The sequence below is a fragment of the Octodon degus genome, unplaced genomic scaffold (genome assembly GCF_000260255.1).
Source record: "Octodon degus isolate 3935 unplaced genomic scaffold, OctDeg1.0 scaffold00139, whole genome shotgun sequence".
NCBI classification, from domain to species: Eukaryota; Metazoa; Chordata; class Mammalia; order Rodentia; family Octodontidae; genus Octodon; species Octodon degus.
Genome location: NW_004524715.1, coordinates 4033228 through 4050171, shown reverse-complemented (window position 1 = coordinate 4050171; position 16944 = coordinate 4033228). Strand labels below are relative to the sequence as shown.

Below are 16944 nucleotides of genomic sequence, written 5' to 3'. Positions count from 1 at the left end.
ATACAGCATATTGTTGGATTTTGTTTCCTAATCCACTGTGCCAGTCTATTTCTCTTAATTGGTGAATTGAGTCCATTTATATTGATGGTTATAATTGAGATGTACTGACTTACTATTGACATGTTATTTACCTGTTTTCATTTACTCCTTTTTGTCCTGTGTTTAATTGTTTGTCCTATTTAGTTGGTTGCTTTTGATCTCATTTGTGGAGTTCTGATCATTTTGGTCTCTGTCTAGAACATCTTTCAGTAGCCTGTGTATGGTTGGCTTTGTCGTCAAGAAATTCTTTAGCTGTTCTTTGTCATGAAAGTATTTCACTTCTCCATCAAACTTGAAAGAGAGTTTTGCAGTAGTAGTATAGTAGTATAGTAGTCTGAGCTGGAATTTGTTTTCATAGAGGACTTGAAGTACTCCGCTCCATGTTCTTCTTGCCTTCATGGTTTGTGAAGAGAAGTCGGCTGTAATTCTGATGGGTTTTCCTTTTAATGTGATCTGCTTCTTTTTTCTAGCGGCTTTCAGTGTATTGTTCCTGTGCTGAATTTCTGGGATCTTCACTATTATATGTCTTGGTGTGTTTTTTTCATTGGGTTGAGGTTACTTGGCATTCTGTATGCTTTGGTTACTTGAATGTCAGATTTTTCCTCATATTTGGAAGTTTTCTGCTATTATTTCTGCCCATTTTTTTATGTCATTTGTATTGACTCCTTCTTTCTCACTGATGCCTATTAGTCTCACATTGTTCATCTTTGCATCATCTTGCAGGTGATAGGTTAGTTTTTCCTGCATCGTAGTTGTTTTTAAGAGATCCTTTCTTACCTTTTCACTAGTTGCACCAGTGTCTTTAAGATCTGAAACTCTGTCTTCACTTTCACTTAAATGGTTTTGCGAACTTGTGATTGAGATTTTAAATTCCTTTATATCTCTTTCACTCTGCTTCATGCGATCTATTTCTTTCCTGTGTTGCTCAATCAAGGAATCCGTCATTTTTCTAGTCTCCTGTATTTTTTTAATCAATGTCTTCTTTAGAAGCAGTTATTAATTCTTTTACTGCAGTGTTTTTTTGTTTTTTTTTTTTTCAGATTGGGTTTCCTCCCTATGTTTCTGTAGTTGATTCTTTACTTCAGATGCTATGAGTTCCGAGAATTCTTTTCTTATTTCAGAAAATTCCACTCTAAGTTCCTCTATAACTTTATGCAGTTGTTTATTTACTATTGACGCTATCAGTTCATACATTTGAGCTGAACTAGCAGAAAAGAATTCCACTCTTGAGTTCCTCTATGACTTTCTGCTGTTGCTTATTTACTATCAATGCTATTAATTCATCCATTTGAGCTGAGCTAGTGTCCTCTGCACTTGTTCTGTGTGGGCAGTGGGTTTCCTCCATATGTTTCTGCATTTGATTCTTACTGCAGATGTTATTAATTCAAGGATTTCTTTTTTCATTTCCAGTCTGAGTTCCTCTATACTTTCTGCAGCTGTTTCCTTATTTCAGAAGCCGTTGATTCACTGATTTCAGCAGTGTGATTCCCAAATTGTTCTGTGTTAGTGTCCTCTGCAATTGTTATGGGTGGGCTTGGGTTCTGTAATTGCATTTTCTTCCTTCTCGTTGGCATTTTGTGTAGCACTATCTTCTGTTCTTTGCTGTAGATCTTTGTTGCAATTATAACCTTAGCACTTACTGAAGTTCAGGTGCAGATCTACAAAGTTTGGATTTATCCAGCTGTGCCTGGCTTGGGTCTGGCTGCTGTGCTCAGCTCCTTCCTGCTCCTGCCCTTGGCGGTGAACCTGTTGTGCCCCTCTGGCAAGATTTTCTGCTCCTGGACTAGCTGGGTGGTTCTTTCCCCTACTCTCTCTGCAGGGATTGCAGCTGCAGGGTTTCACCTCAGGCCTGTATTCCAGTCCTGAGCTGAGTCTGGAGGGGACAAGCTGGAGTAGGGGGGAGAGGTAGCTCTCCCACACACTCACCAGGCCTGGGCTAGGACTGGATCTGGGGGTCCCCAGAATGCAGCAGAAATTCTCACTTGGCTGGCAAGGTGGGGGGGGGTGCTGCAGTGTTCAGGGGGTTCCAGGGGGTGGAAGAATGTCTCACCCACGCTGTGCCTAGGCTGGGAATGGCAGGTCCCGCCGGCGCAGGGTAGTCGGAAGCCCTCCCACACACTTACCGGGCCTGGGCTAGGACTGAATCTGGGGGTCCCTAGAACGCAGCAGAAATTCTCACATGGCGGGTAGAGTGGGGGTGTGCTACAGAGTCTTGATTTTGGTTTTTATATCTACCTTGAAAAATAGATTGGTTTTAGGTAATTAATGATTCAAATATGTATATTATGAAGTAATAAAATGAAATTAGAAACTATACTTTTACCTAGAAGTCTTACCTATATTTAAAAAGTATTCCATGTAAAATGATATCTTACACAAAGGACTTCTATCTAGAACATATTAAGAATTTTAAAAAGTCAGTCCCCCAAAATTCAAAAACCCAACCAAAAACTGGGTATCTGACAAGAATACACACATCTTAAATGACGAAATACAAATGGCAAGTAAATATATGAAAAAATGTTCAATAGCTTTGGTCATTCAAGAGATGCAATGAAAATAACACTGAGATTCCACCTTACTGCAGAAAGAATGCTATCATAAGAAATGAATCAATAACAAATGCTGATGGTGCCATGGGGGGCCAGCAAAAGGAACCTTTCTCCACTATTGGTGGGAGTGTAACAGGTACAATCACTGTGGCAATCAATGTGCAGATTCATCAAAATATTGAGGATGAGAGGTCCCATTCAACCCAGCTATTCCCCTTCTGGGTATTTTTCCTGAAAAACTGAAAATATCATGCCACAGTGATATACGTGCACCCATGATTACAGCAGAGTAATTTATCATAGATAAATCTTGGAAACAACTCAAATGCCAATCAATGAGAAATGAATAAAAAAGACGTATTTTTATATTATATGATGGAGTATTAGTCAACTATAAAGAAAGATAAACTCAAGGCTCTTATAGGAAAACAGATACAACTAGAGTCCATACTTCTAAGTGAAATAAATCAGACCCACATATGTAGACATCATACTGTCTCCCTAGTGTAAGGACCTGGTAGAGTAAATAAAATCTGAAAGTTATAAATATATTATAAAAGGAAAGAAACTGCTCAAAAGGAAAGAACAACTTGGATGAGGGAAAGGAAGAAGAAAGTGGAAATACACACACACACACACACACACACACACACACAATATCTAAGTTAACTGTTGTGCTAATTCATTGACTTATTGAAGGAAACAGTTAATGCTTAACTTTTCTGACCAATTTTAAATGGTTATATCTGGTAATCTGAACAGCTACTTTGGGTTTTTTTTTTTGTTTGTTTGTTTATTTTTTGGCCGAACTGGGGAATGAACTCAGGCGCATGTGCTTGCCAGGGAAGCGCTTATTTCACTGAGCCATCTCCCTGGTCCCATGAACAACTACTTTGAAGAAAACAATTTTTGAGTTCATCTTGTGTCTTTAATTTTTTTTAATTTTTGTTTTGGATTTATTTATTTATTTTTATTAATTTTATTGAGAAATAAATAGCAATGACAGTTTCAAAACCATTCATAGCAGTTTCAATAATACACTGCATATTGTCTCTAATGTTTTCAAACTATTTTTATTCTCCTTAAAACAAAAAATACAGCAGAAAAAATAAAATGATGTTTTACATTTTGTTCTTAGTTATACATTTGTTGATTACCAACTGCCTATATAAATAATGTGTGTTATTACTTGTCTTGCTATAGACAAGAATCACTAAGCAAGACACTTGACACTTCAACAAGTATTTTTCATACTATTATCTAATAATTATTGCTTCTGTTTTGCAAAGAAAGTACAATTCAATGATGTTAATTAAATATGTTGTGCAAAGTCTTATAATTAGCTGAAGTATGTATCTCACTCTAGAACTTGGTTCCTAGAAGAAGTAAGAGCTATATACTTCCCACAGTCTTCTTAGGATTCTCATCATAAATGTTCTTATGTTGCTCTCCCTTCACCTTGCTCTGTTTCAGCTGGGCTCAAATAGAGCTTTACTCCAGACTTGTGCTCATGGGCCTGGCTCTCTGCCCTCCGGCATCCCAGCTTTGTGCTTCCCCAAAGACCTCATAATTACCAAATGAAAAGCAAAAGCAAAATAAATAAATAAGTAAATAAAGGAAAAGAAAGCTAGATCTCACAATAAATTAATTCAGGGGATTTAAGAAAACAGTATAAATAGTCAATTTTGAAATAATCCTTTTGGAGAGAAAAATTGCAGAATGTGTAAGAACCTAAAAAAGTGATCAATTGTTTCTTCTAGCACACAGATGCACCTCCCAGTACAATGGCATTACACCCCAACAGACCTAACATAAATAGAAAATGTGGTAAGTTCCAAAGCATTTACTGCATCTTGCCTACTGAACACTGTAACTTAACAACACTGCATAGCAGAGAGCATCATGCTTAGCCCTGTGTCAGAAGCTGGCTGGGAGCCATGGTCCACTGCTACTACCTAGCATCATGAGAAAACATTCTCATCACCAGGGAAAAATTCAAAAATTGAAATATACAATATATTTTCTAGTGAATGTATATTGATTTTGTGCAATAACAAGTCAAAAACTTAAGTCAAATTATCATATGCTGGAAATAATTAATATAATTTTAAGTGAATTTAACCAGGAGGCTTCATACCCACCCTTAGTTTTCACTGCAGGTAAAGTACAGTTCTTATATTGAGCTTTCCTATGCTGGCACCTAATAGCTGACACAAGTTAAAGGAGTTTCTTTAACCAGTCTTCCTGTTTCCAGGAATTCACTTCTTCATCCGCAGGTTCCAAGTCAGGACTATTGGGGAAGAAAGGCATGAAGGAGCTAAAATGCTTTCTTTGTGGTGGCTTAGAAGCAGAGCAAGAGAACAGCGCTAGAGAGGACAGGGCCAGGGACCAAAAACAGACCCTGGGCCACGCCTCCATGACCTAGCAAGACACTCTCGAAGGTATTTTCCACCAATCCCCCAGTCAATCAAATTGGCAGACACAACCGCAGCAGTAGTCAGTCACTAACTTTGGGCTTGGCCGTGTTATTTCCTTTACCATTTAACCGATGGACTATAAAACAGTTCAGCATAGGCCATGTCCAAAAGTAGTCTTACAATATATTTGAATATTTTTAACTTATGGTAGTCCATAACCTTACAATATGAGAATATATCCCTTTAGCCTGGATCCCTGAACACAGAAATATATTTGAAATCCAGCCAAGCCCAACATTGCCAACAAGACCCACAGCCTGAAAGTATCTGTTACGTAGGTGTGAGCCCTAAGGTAATGAACGTGTTTGTCCCAACAATATAATCTCAAGAGGGTCTGCCCAATAAATTTCTTAAATATGTGGCTCTGACTTTAAAGACAGGCAGGTGAGAGTGAGGAGTCTGCTAGAGGATGTTAGAGATGTGGAAAATTAGGTCAGGCAGTGACGAAACACTGGGGTGCATATTTCATGTGATAATCTTACAGTCAGAAAATTAAGAGATAATTTGGGCTCTGGGAAGAGTCATATGCAGACAGAATATTGACAGCACGAGTTGATTATAATTAGCTACATTTAGTAAGTCAATACGAGAGCCTGTAAAGTCTGAAACATATATAGCCTGTTTGCAAATAAGGATAAATGGAGAAATGACACATATGACATAAAGAATTTATAGGACTGAAAATTACATTAGTCTTCTTTATCATTGGTGAATACGCTACAAGACCCCCAAGTGGATACCTGAAAACTTGGAGAGTATTAAACTATGAAACACCAGTTTTTTTTTTTTTAATTTGTTGCCATTAGAATACAAAGGAACATGTTTCCATTCAGTAATGATTGATCTTTTTTCTTCCCTCTGACTTCATTTAAAGAAAGCACCTCAAAGTTTCTCTTTGACAGATCCAAACTGCTATTATCATCCTTCATGTGCTTTTTGGCTACTATTACTAATAAAATAATAGTTATTTGAACACAAGCACTGTGAGAACACATCTGATAATGCAGATGGCCATAAAGTGACCACAGCAGGTAGTGCACATAGTTTAGATAACCTAGACAAAGGATCATTCATGCAGCACACATTGTGCAGCAGGGGTGAGATTTCATCATGCTTCTCAAAATTGTGTCCCATAAAACTTATGAATTGTTTATGTAGGGAATTTTCTATTTATTATTTTTGGACCATAGTTGACCATGGGTCATTGAAATTGTAGAAAGTAAAACCTCAGATAAAGAGAAACTATTATATTTTTGTTGCTGTTGCTGATCTTTATCTTTACCTGTTTTTTTTTAAAAAGAAATTCTTCAGACACTACCTTAGTACAAATACTAAATCCAAAGCAAGATCTCCAAGCCTGGAAAAAGAACAAAAACTTAGTGCGGCCTTACCATCTTCTTTATTTTTCTAAAGTTTATAGGCATTTTGTTAATAGATTTATTTAAATTGGCAAGTGAAAAGCTTATACACTTTTAGTGTAAAATATGGTGTTTTAGTGTAAACAGTGTGGAGTGGCTAAATCAAGCAATTTAACACATCTATTACCTAACATACAATTTATTTATTTTATCTGTTTATTTATGAAGAGAACTCTCAGGATCCAGTGTCTTAGCAATTTTCAAATGTGTAGTATATTGTTGTTATGCAATTGCATGAATACAATAGATTTTTAAACTTACTCTTTCCAACTAAAATCACGCTTCACATATTTTCTTAAAATATTTTTATGGAATTAAATCAGACACCAGTATATCCCTAATTTTTTTTTTTTTTTTAAAAAGTGAAAGAGGAAAGAAGTGACCAATAGCAGGCTCCATCTGATAAAATCAATGATCTATGATTACATTACAGAAGTCTGTCTCATAATGATCATGTGACTATTTGTATTAAAGTCAAAACTGTTTTATGGTACTGGAGATGGAACCAGGGAAGCTCTTCCACTGAGCTGCATCCCAGCATTTTCTTTTTCTTTTTTTTTTTTTTCCTGTATTTAGGACAGAGTCAACAGGGTTTCACTACATAGATCAGACTCCTAGTGAATCTCCTATTTTCAGCCTTCCCAGTGCTGGGATTACAGGTGTGCACCACCACACCCAATCTCAATTGCTGTCTGAACAACCCGGCCGCTGCACTCTGCCTAAGCAGGCGCTTTAGTCTGCTGAGCAATCAGGCCTGCTTTTTCATTTTGAAACAGGATCTTGCTAAGATGCTAGACTTAATGATCCCTCCTGTTTCAGCCTCTTCAGTATCTCAAATAATTTTTAAAATGTTTTAAGAGGTTTGTATTACAAAATGTGCCACCAACCCAGATAGGAACCTTAGAAAATGTGAAATAACTGAGTAATTAAAATGATTCCAATATTCAGTAATTTGATTTATATCATATGCCAAAAACAGAACACTAGAAAATTTCCATACATATTTTACAGTCAGTGTTAATAAAGTGGTGTAGCCATTTGGGCAAGTGGTAATTTACACATCTTAGTTTCATTACTTGTGAAGACAGCAGTATTAAATACTCTTTGCAGTCCTTTTGACTTCCCATTTTTTGAGTCCATAGTAATTAAAATAGTACTAGTCTAGAAACTTTCTCAGCATGTGAAATATAGTTTTTCCTTGCTCCAAGAAAATGTTACTGTCATTCAATATAAATAATCAACATACAAGTTGTATTTGAACAAGTTTCCCAGCTTCTAATAGCTATGGGCTGAATGAGTTATTGTCTTCTGAAAGCGTTACTTGAAGGAATTCTGTTACATAAGCAGACAGACCCTGTACTCAACAGCTAAACACCAGAGGCTCCTAGAGGCCAAGTCAAAGTTCTCAGGAGTGCTTAAGAGTTTCATTCCATTCTCAAGTCACAATGTAGTTACCTAAAATTATCACAGGAGATCTTCAGAGAATCTGCTATATGTTTGAATAGTTTTCATTTATCAAGATTAAATGTTCTTAAATTTTGGCTTATTAGTACATGTGTATAGCACATAATATTTACAATCTTTGTAGGAAGTTGTTACATGTACATAAAACACCATAATTCCTTTTTCCATCCTTTTTCCTTCCCTCCCTCTCACCTTCACCCACCCCTGATCCCCTTCCTCTTTGTTCTGTACATGCCTGCATTACATAACACGCATACCCCTCATGCAGAAGTGGTGCATGTCCATAACACATCCCAACTCCTTTTGTCAGCCCTTACCACCTCCCCCCACGAGAGTCCCTTCTCCTCTGAGAACAATCTGTCTACTTCCTATTATTTTCATGCTATTTAGAAGAAAGTGACAATTTGGCTCAATGTTGTAAATCAATCATGTGACGATGTTCTTTAAGAAGCAAATTAGCAGGCTGGAAAAATAGCTCAGTGGACTAAGCACCTCCTTAGGCAAGTGCAGAGACAGGGCTTTGATCCCCAGCACCCCATGTCACACCAGGCCCACTCTCAGGCGCCCTCAGACACACTGCACCTGCTCCTTGAGCCTGCCGCAGAGATTGGGCACAGTGGCCCATGCCTCTAATCCCAGCACTGGTGAGGCTGAAAACAGGAGGATCACTACAAGGCCAAGCTACGCAGTGAGACCCTATACCAAATACATAAAAAATAAATAGAAAAATAGCATCATGCCTATTAAACTTTAAAAGTTTTGAAGAACAATATTTCAACTCACAAATTATATAATTTTTATCTAGTTCCCCATATCTGACCAATTTATGTTCTAAAAGTATGAAAAAATCCTAACTACAATGACAGACATATTAATCACATACTGTACAAAATATCATGTTCAATAACATTTCATCAGTCCAAACACATCACTAAAATAAACTATTTACAAACACTCTAAAGTATCATATATAAATTTTATGATACTGACATTGATGGAGACTATTAATTTCTATCATTTCTTATAAAAGATCAATAAGCCTGTTAAAGTAAAAAACTGAAAGAGATCAATGCCATCATGTTTTTTGTGGTATCCTCAAGATTCATTATGAAGACCCTCTCTTAAGAGGCATGGAATTAACAACTCCACCCTCTGGTTTTCAGGTTTTGATGTCACCTTTAATGTAATAGTCACCAAATGCTGATAATGAAGTCAGTGCTAAGTGGAATAAAACAAACCTAAGTTAAATATAACCTAGAAGAGCACATTAAGAGCTTCTAAAAATTCATCTATTGGTTTAGTCCTACTTCTCACTTCTGGAAGATAGCCAGAGAAAGGATCAACCCAAATATAGCAAGAGAAATAAGTTTCCTTCTCCTTTTGCTTGTTCCTACTGTACTAGTCACAATTAGGAGTTCTACAAAAATACATAAATACACAGAATCCCCAAAGAACTGATGACATATTTGTGCTTCAAATTAAAAATAAGGAAATCATAAGTAACCTCACCTTGGCACACTGTACCCAGTTTTCTCCTTCATTTCCTTCCTCCGCCACTTTGAAGATAATGATAATTAGTATGATAACCGTTATTATCCTCTTATTATTTGATTATAAAATGTTTCACTTTTTCATAAAATTAAAAATAAAAAACTTATTTTATTTTATTTATTTTTACCAGGTATCAAGCTCAGGGCCTTGAGCATGGTAGGCAGGCGCTCATGTCGCTGAGCTATCTCCCTGGCCAAAAAAAAAAAAAAAAAAAAAAAAAAAAAAAAACCCTCTTAAAAAATAAAATAAAGATCTGCAGGCTGGCTTCTTCCAGATTTGGTGATAATTGGAAACCAAGTTAACAACAAGGCCAAGCATAAACCGGTCCTAATTTAATTTTTCTACCTTTTAATTATTTTATTATTTCAGCTTACTTCCCGTCTGCCGCCCCTCGACCTTGGTGTGCACGCAGGACCCTCTGCTTGACAGCATTCACCCAGTCTGCTCAGGCTGTTCACTCGCATTCGCTGCGGATGGGATGACAGCTGTGTCCTCACCTGGCGTCCCTCCCTGCTCCACCAGAGAGCACTCTATGCTTTTCTGACCTTCTGCTCGCCTGCCCACTGCATTCCTTCCTAAGTAACAGCAGCCCACCTGCAACAGGAGCACCTCACTGCCTGTCTTGGTTGCCTGCCCTCTAGAAGGGCAACATGGCATTCTGGTGGCAGGAAAAGATTTCTATGTGTGCCTCCACATTCAATACACCTTTTCTAGGGCTAGCTGTGGTGGCATATGCCTGTAATACCAGCCAAGCACTGAGGAGGCTGAGGCAAGAAGATGATATATGCTCAAGACCAGCCTGGGCTACATAGTAAGACCCTGTCTCAAAATAAAAACACACAACAAAGTAAGTCTTTCCTCTCTGCTCATACATTCAGAAAAGGGCATCCCTCTTTTCTGTTTTTTCTTGTGGTAAGTCCTTAGTTAGGATTTTTATGAGTTCTCTCTGGACTTTCTGAAGATTTTGGCTCCAATAATTTTATACTTTTTAATGTATTCTTTCTCTTTACCTACAAAATGTGTGTATCCCTCCCTATGCCTCAAAATAGGAAAAACAAGGGCCAGACAAATAGCTCAGCAGATTAAAGCACCTGCAAGCAGGCGCAGGGGCCAGGAGTTTGATCCCCGCCCCGGGGTGCACTGAGACAGTGATTGAGACTGGACATGGTGGCGCATGCCTGTAATCTAGCTCTTGGGAGGCTGTAAACAGGTGGATCACATGAGTCCAATCAGTAGTGAGATGCTGAACACGCTGTAGATCCTTCCCTAAAATATATGTTTAAAAAAAGGAAAAACAATCCCCTGCAGATTTGCTTTTCCTTTGAAGCTGGCACTACAGTACTTTCATCTTGACTTCAAAACTTCACACAAAAGCCATATTTTCTGGGAGGCTCCTCTTTCTCACCATCTAGGATTGTGGAAGTCTCCCATTGCTCATTTTTCTTGCAAAGTCTGACTGAATAACACTTTTCTTGAAGATAATCTGTGGCTTCCTAGTCTCTAAAGCACCAGGCCTCATGCTGTGGATCCTGTCTATGGTACCTGACAGTCACGATTTCTATCCCTTATACTCGAGTCTGTGCGGTCTCTGGCTGTACTCTCACTGTAGCCCTATTCCTGCTTCAATGGCTGCTTCCCTCATGGGTTTCAAAACTCTGTACATGAGCTCTCATGCACGACAGGTTGTTGGCCCTTTCTTTTCTCTTTTCATACATGTTTGCAACATTTTCTACTTCTACAGATTCATCTGTCACATTTATTTGTAGAATACTCAAATTCTATATCCCTTCCAGTAATTTTCCAGAGTGACAATTCAGTTCTTGTTTCATAGACATTTTCAAGTAAACATCGCTCTTTAAATGGACACCTAAATTCCCAAGTCTGTTAAATGTATAACAATTCTTGGCTAAAAACCCTAAGCCCTGCTTCCTCATTCTTGTATGCCATTCTCCTTTACAACCTTCAAACATCCTTCTTTACACCTCATTTTGACCACCCAAGATCACAGCTTTTAACCTCACATATGGGCAACTGTGACAGTCCCCTACAGGGCTATCTCACTTTCATTTACTGATCAGGATTAATTTGGCAAAAGTGTTTCTCAGAGTGGGTCACTCCAGAAATATCTTCAATGGCACCCCATGGTCTTGAGTCCAGTAAAACTTGACTGTATTAAAAATAATCTTGCTCATTTTTTGCCATTTCCTTAATTTTACTCATATTATACTATGTCAGCAAACACCTGTCTCACAGTATGCTAATAGGTATTACTTAGAAATGAGCAGGTAAGTTTGAGAATGTTACTTTTACTGTACAATTTCTCAGCATCTTTACTATGTTAATACGCACTGAAATTTGCTTTAGGTATAGAATACAGAGCCACTAGGAATAGTGAAAAAATGTTCAAGAAATATACTTTACTTCTATGTTAGCAAACTTGCTGCATGCTGCATGATGAAATCATGTTTATTCTTCTACACAACTAAGTATGCTCTTTAAAGTAAAACTGTAGCATCATTTTAATCATTTCTGACAAAAGAAAATGTACCTCACCTAAACTCTCAATGCTATTAGATTATACCGTATTATATTTTAGTTTTAAAATCATGTAAGTGCCTCTCCTATCACTTGTAATTATCTGGAGCCACCAAGGTGAACAGATCATACATACGTGCCCGATAGTGCCTTCCCCAGTGAGCCTCATTTCACATAATTGTTTCATGCAAAGACATGAAAACTACACTATTTGATTTTATAATATTTCATTCCTAAATGCTCAGGATGGTGAGATTTTTGCAAATTTAATTATATAAACTAGCACAGCAGAAACAATAACCCAATGTGCAGGCTTTTATACATGTAAATCCAAAATAGAAACTGGTGCTCGAGTTACTCACTGTATGCAGACAGTGGTAAATTTAGATTTATTCAATGGATTCAGTTTAAAGTTTTAATCTATTCCAGTAAATGCAGTACAAGATTCCAAAATATAATGTAAAACTAGGTAAAGAAATTTTACTTTCACAATAAAGCAGTTTTGAAAATTAGTCTAATTTTATTTGAGATTTTTACGATTAGTCTGAGATCCTTTGTGGTCAGTATTAATATACATCAACAAACAGAAATAGAGCTATGTTAAAGGATTCCTTTGATCTCAGAACTCTGGCTCTGACCTGGTCCTTTCAGGTGATGGAAATTAATAGACCCCTGAACCTAATCCTGCTCCTGGTTCTTTTCTCATCTGTACACATGCTTCAGCCTTAGTTCCTCTAGAATCAGTTACTCTAGCAGCTGCATAATCCAGGTGCTTTACGTACACAGCATCTTCTTTACTGTGGCCTTCTCCAATGAGGGCTTTAGCAGTCGCCAAAAAGCACCAGCAGAGAAAACAACTGACTTGTTTCCAGCCCATGTGATTTCCAGAAATATTTTAGTGCTGACTTTATAGAGTATGCAATGTCCTTGTGCAGGTAGAGGAAGGGTGAAGCACTCAGAAGAAGTGGGGTTATTACTAGCAGGCTAAGTCATGTGTTAGTCATTAGTTAACCCATTTGTTCAACAAATACCAAAAGAAAGCCTACTCTGTGCCAACCAGCAGGGCCATGATGCTGATGAAAGGCAGTGTCCATGCATGGACACACATCTCAGTGGAGGGAAGAGACAATAAGATAAGTACAAAAATGAATAAAACAACCGGAAATTACACTCTGTGTAAAGAAAATAAGCAGGGTATTATAATAAGGATTAACTGCTTGGAGGAAGAGGTAAATGAAGTCTGCAAATACACAGCAACCAAGGAAAGTAAGATATGGAGGAATTCTTGTTTACTTGCTTTCTGACAGCGTAAGTTCAATAACCAGCTCTACTCCCTGCTTTTTCTCAATCCAAAACATAACAGCAATAATCAAAATTCATCCCGAGATGAGACTGTAAGTCAGATACCTCCCAAGGTTGGTTTCCAAATCTAGTTAATATATTCTGGAAAACACTTGGGGAAATTCCTCAAACTCTGAGTTGCCCGCCCCAGGGCTTGAGACATGGACAATACAAACTCCTTTATCCTTATTTTTTATTTCCTCTCCCCTCTCCCCTCTCCCCTTCTCTCTCTCTCTCTCTCTCTCTCTCTCTCTCTGTATCTCTCTCGGATTGAACTCCAGACCTTGCGATTGCGAGGCAGTCGCTTAGGCTGATGAACTATATTCCCAGTCCCTTATCCTTCTTTCATTCTTTCTTAGCTATGGCTCCTGAATACTTGCCCTGGCTTCTATCTACTCTTCTGCATCTCCTTTGTAAAAGTCTAATCCTCAGCAGTTTAGACTACCGAGTGTATTAGCCTTCCTAACTTACCATTCATTGTCGTCTATAAAGTTAGAAAGAAAACTACTTTATTTTCCAGATTATCACTCATCATCATTGTAGAGAAACACGGGGAAATAAAACTGATAAATATGAATTAAGTTGTACACCCTGGAGAATGTTATCTGTGCTGGTCTCCAGTTACACATCCCACCTCCTGAGTTTGCCTTTTTCAAGGTAAACTTCCCTATTACAAGTCTGCCTTTACAATGGAATCAAGATAGAACATTCTGTTTACTGCCTTGTTGTTTCCAGCTTTCATGCATTTATCCACTGCCAGACATTTACGGAGTATCTCATTTTATTCTAAAAACTAAGAAAGACATTGAAAATACAAAAACAACTATAAGATAAAGTAGAGTCTTTCATCTATAAAAGAAGACAATCTAGGAGGCAACCATGAAGTAGAAAATCATACCATATGATAGCGGTCATGAAGAAAATCTACCTTAGATGATGACAGTCAAGGAGTTGTCTCAAAAGGAGTCAAGATTATTGCTTTAGCTTTCAATGAGTCCTCCAAAAATCCCTTTGTTGGGACACACAGTCCTTAACTTTTATGTTGATAGTATTCAAATGTGGAACTTGAGAGGACTAATGAGGCTTAAATGAGGTCATGAGGGTGGTCCGTTGGTGATAGTTTTAGGACTTCATAAAAGGAAGAGTGCCAGTGTTCACAATGTGAAGCTTCCTGACATTTTATGACACAGCAGGAAGAGTTTCCTCATATCCCAGTACCTTGATTTTGGATTTCTTAATCTCCTCTATTCTAAGAAATAAATGCATGTTCTTTGTAAAATAACCCAATTTGAAATACAAAGTTACATCAGCAGAAAAACAGACTAACATAATTACACTGAACAGGGTGAGCTGAATTTTGAAAACTAAGTAGGAGTAACTTATAGAATATGTGAGTATTCGATGGGATAAGATTAGTAACAGGAAACAATCCAATACTAAATGGTATGTCCTAGAAGTAAGAGATAGCATAGTACCTAAAGTTAGTAGCTGGAAAGAAATGAAAGAAAAAAGGCACATAGTTCATTCATCTTAAAGTTTTGGGAATTACACTCAGATTTTTAAACAAGTGACTAATTTGGCAAATTTATGTTACAGAAAATAATTCTAGAGAGGGTAAAGAAAATGGACGCAGATAAGAGAATATAACAACAAATTAGTTAAGATTCTTTTACAGCAATCTAGAAGGTCCATGACAAATAAGTAGCCTTAGGGAAAGACAGGAGGGAAGATTTGTGAGCAATTAGGGAACAAGAACTCTGTACAGATATATAAGAACATAATAATTAAAAGTACTCCTCAAAAGTAAGAAAAAAGTGATTTCTTAGTTTCTCTTTTCTAAAATTTATAAGGTCACTTAATGGGTTCTGTGCCTAATGGCAATAATTATTCTCAAGTTCATTTGCCCTGCTCTACTGGATACATAGTAAAGAAAAAAAGTCTATTAGTTACTAAATAGATTATGAATAATAATTCACTGTTAGGTATAAAAAAAGAATAGAAGCTACTTAATGTCAAAAATGAAGAGAGCAGTATCATGTCTAAAAATACCTTAAATTGTGCTTTTTGAAACATAAAATTTATGGGCCAGTCAGATAGCTCAGCAGATTAAAGCACCTGCTTAAGCAGATGCAGGAACCAGGCTTTGATCCCCAGTGTGCTGTACCAGCCCCACCCCTGGGGCGCTCTGAGAAGGTGACTGAGACTGGGGGTGGTGGTGCACACCTGTAACCCCATCACTTGGGAGGCTCAAAACAGGGGAATCACTGAGTCTGATCTGTGTAATGAGACCCTTTAGATCCTGTACTACATACATACAAAAAATAAACAAAATAAAATAAAAATTGCTTTAAAATATTATTCAAAATTTCTGTGCTTTAAAGAAATTGAATTTTTATCCAATTAATGGAATAGTATAGTGAAAATACTAAAAAATGAGCTAGACTGCTTTTACCTGGAAGCATAATAAATCAGAAGCAAACTTTGTCACATGTTAGCCTTTAAGAACATCAATCTGGGCAATGACTGCTGTCAACTTTAGCTTTGGGGCTTAATCACTTCAGAAGCAAGAAAGCGAGGAGTCATATTTTACACAAGAGACACTTCAGTACACATACTCACATATTCATGCTGTTACCTTCATAAGTTTCTTGACAATTTGCCTAAGGGTCAATTGACAGTTGAATAATAGACATTTTAAATTTTGAACAGATTATGCAAATGGGAATTTAATAAATACTTATGCTGCACTGTCATTTGGTTTTATGTTATACTAACTGGGAAATATCGACAGCATCCAAAATTAAAACATACAACACTCTATGTGCACCTTATTAGTGTATAACATTTCAGATAGAAACAATGAATACAGTACATCAAAGCCCATGCTATTTTATGAAAGAATATCTTTTAAAAATATTTTATATCAAAATAATCATAATTTGTTCCTTTTTATAATCCCTACATACATTTTATTATATAATCTGTCTGTTCAGACTGTCACACAATTACAGTTGATTGTAACAAAGGCTACAAATGATCTTCTTTCTTTTATTTACACTTTTAAGAAGTTATTTCTGTATTTACTCTCGGTCTTGACCATGTGACCTGCTGCCTGTATTAGTTTGTTCAAGCTGTCCTAACAAATGACCATTGACTGGATGTCCTGAACAATGGAAATTCATTTCCTTACTGTTTTACAGGCTGGAAGCACAGACAGTAATCTCAGCACTACTGGAGGCTGGTGAGGGTACACTTGCTGCATGCTCCCTTGGCTTGCCTTGGTCTAAGGACAGAATGAGAATGATGAAGCCCTTTGTTCTCTCTCCTCAGAAGGGCACCAGTTCAAGGTTTGCTTTTAGCCCTAAATACCTCCAACAAGCATTATCTCCAAACAATTTTATATTGAGTATGAATTACAACATTGTCTTAGTTACTCTTCTGTCATTGCTGGGACAAATACTCAACACCCAAAATGAAAGAAGGACAGGTTTATTTAGCTCACAGTTACTGGAGGTTTCAGTCCATACTCAGCTGGCTCCAAGGCAGAGGGGAACAAAGCAGAGAGCA

At 37.3% G+C, this 16944-nt stretch overlaps 1 protein-coding gene across 5 annotated transcripts in view; it reads right to left on the bottom strand.

The window, feature by feature from the left end:
- Slc16a7 (solute carrier family 16 member 7) overlaps positions 1-16944 on the bottom strand; it is a 119566-nt gene that overhangs the window by 83610 nt on the left and 19012 nt on the right. The window contains exon 1 of one of the 5 annotated variants that reach the window (XM_023701715.1): positions 14276-14400. The exons of 3 other annotated variants lie outside the window; for them this stretch is intronic. The gene's annotated coding sequence lies outside the window, so the exon portion shown is untranslated. Of the gene's footprint in view, positions 1-9875; positions 9979-14275; positions 14401-16944 lie in introns of those variants that run through there. One more of the 5 variants, XM_023701716.1, reaches the window with a different exon arrangement.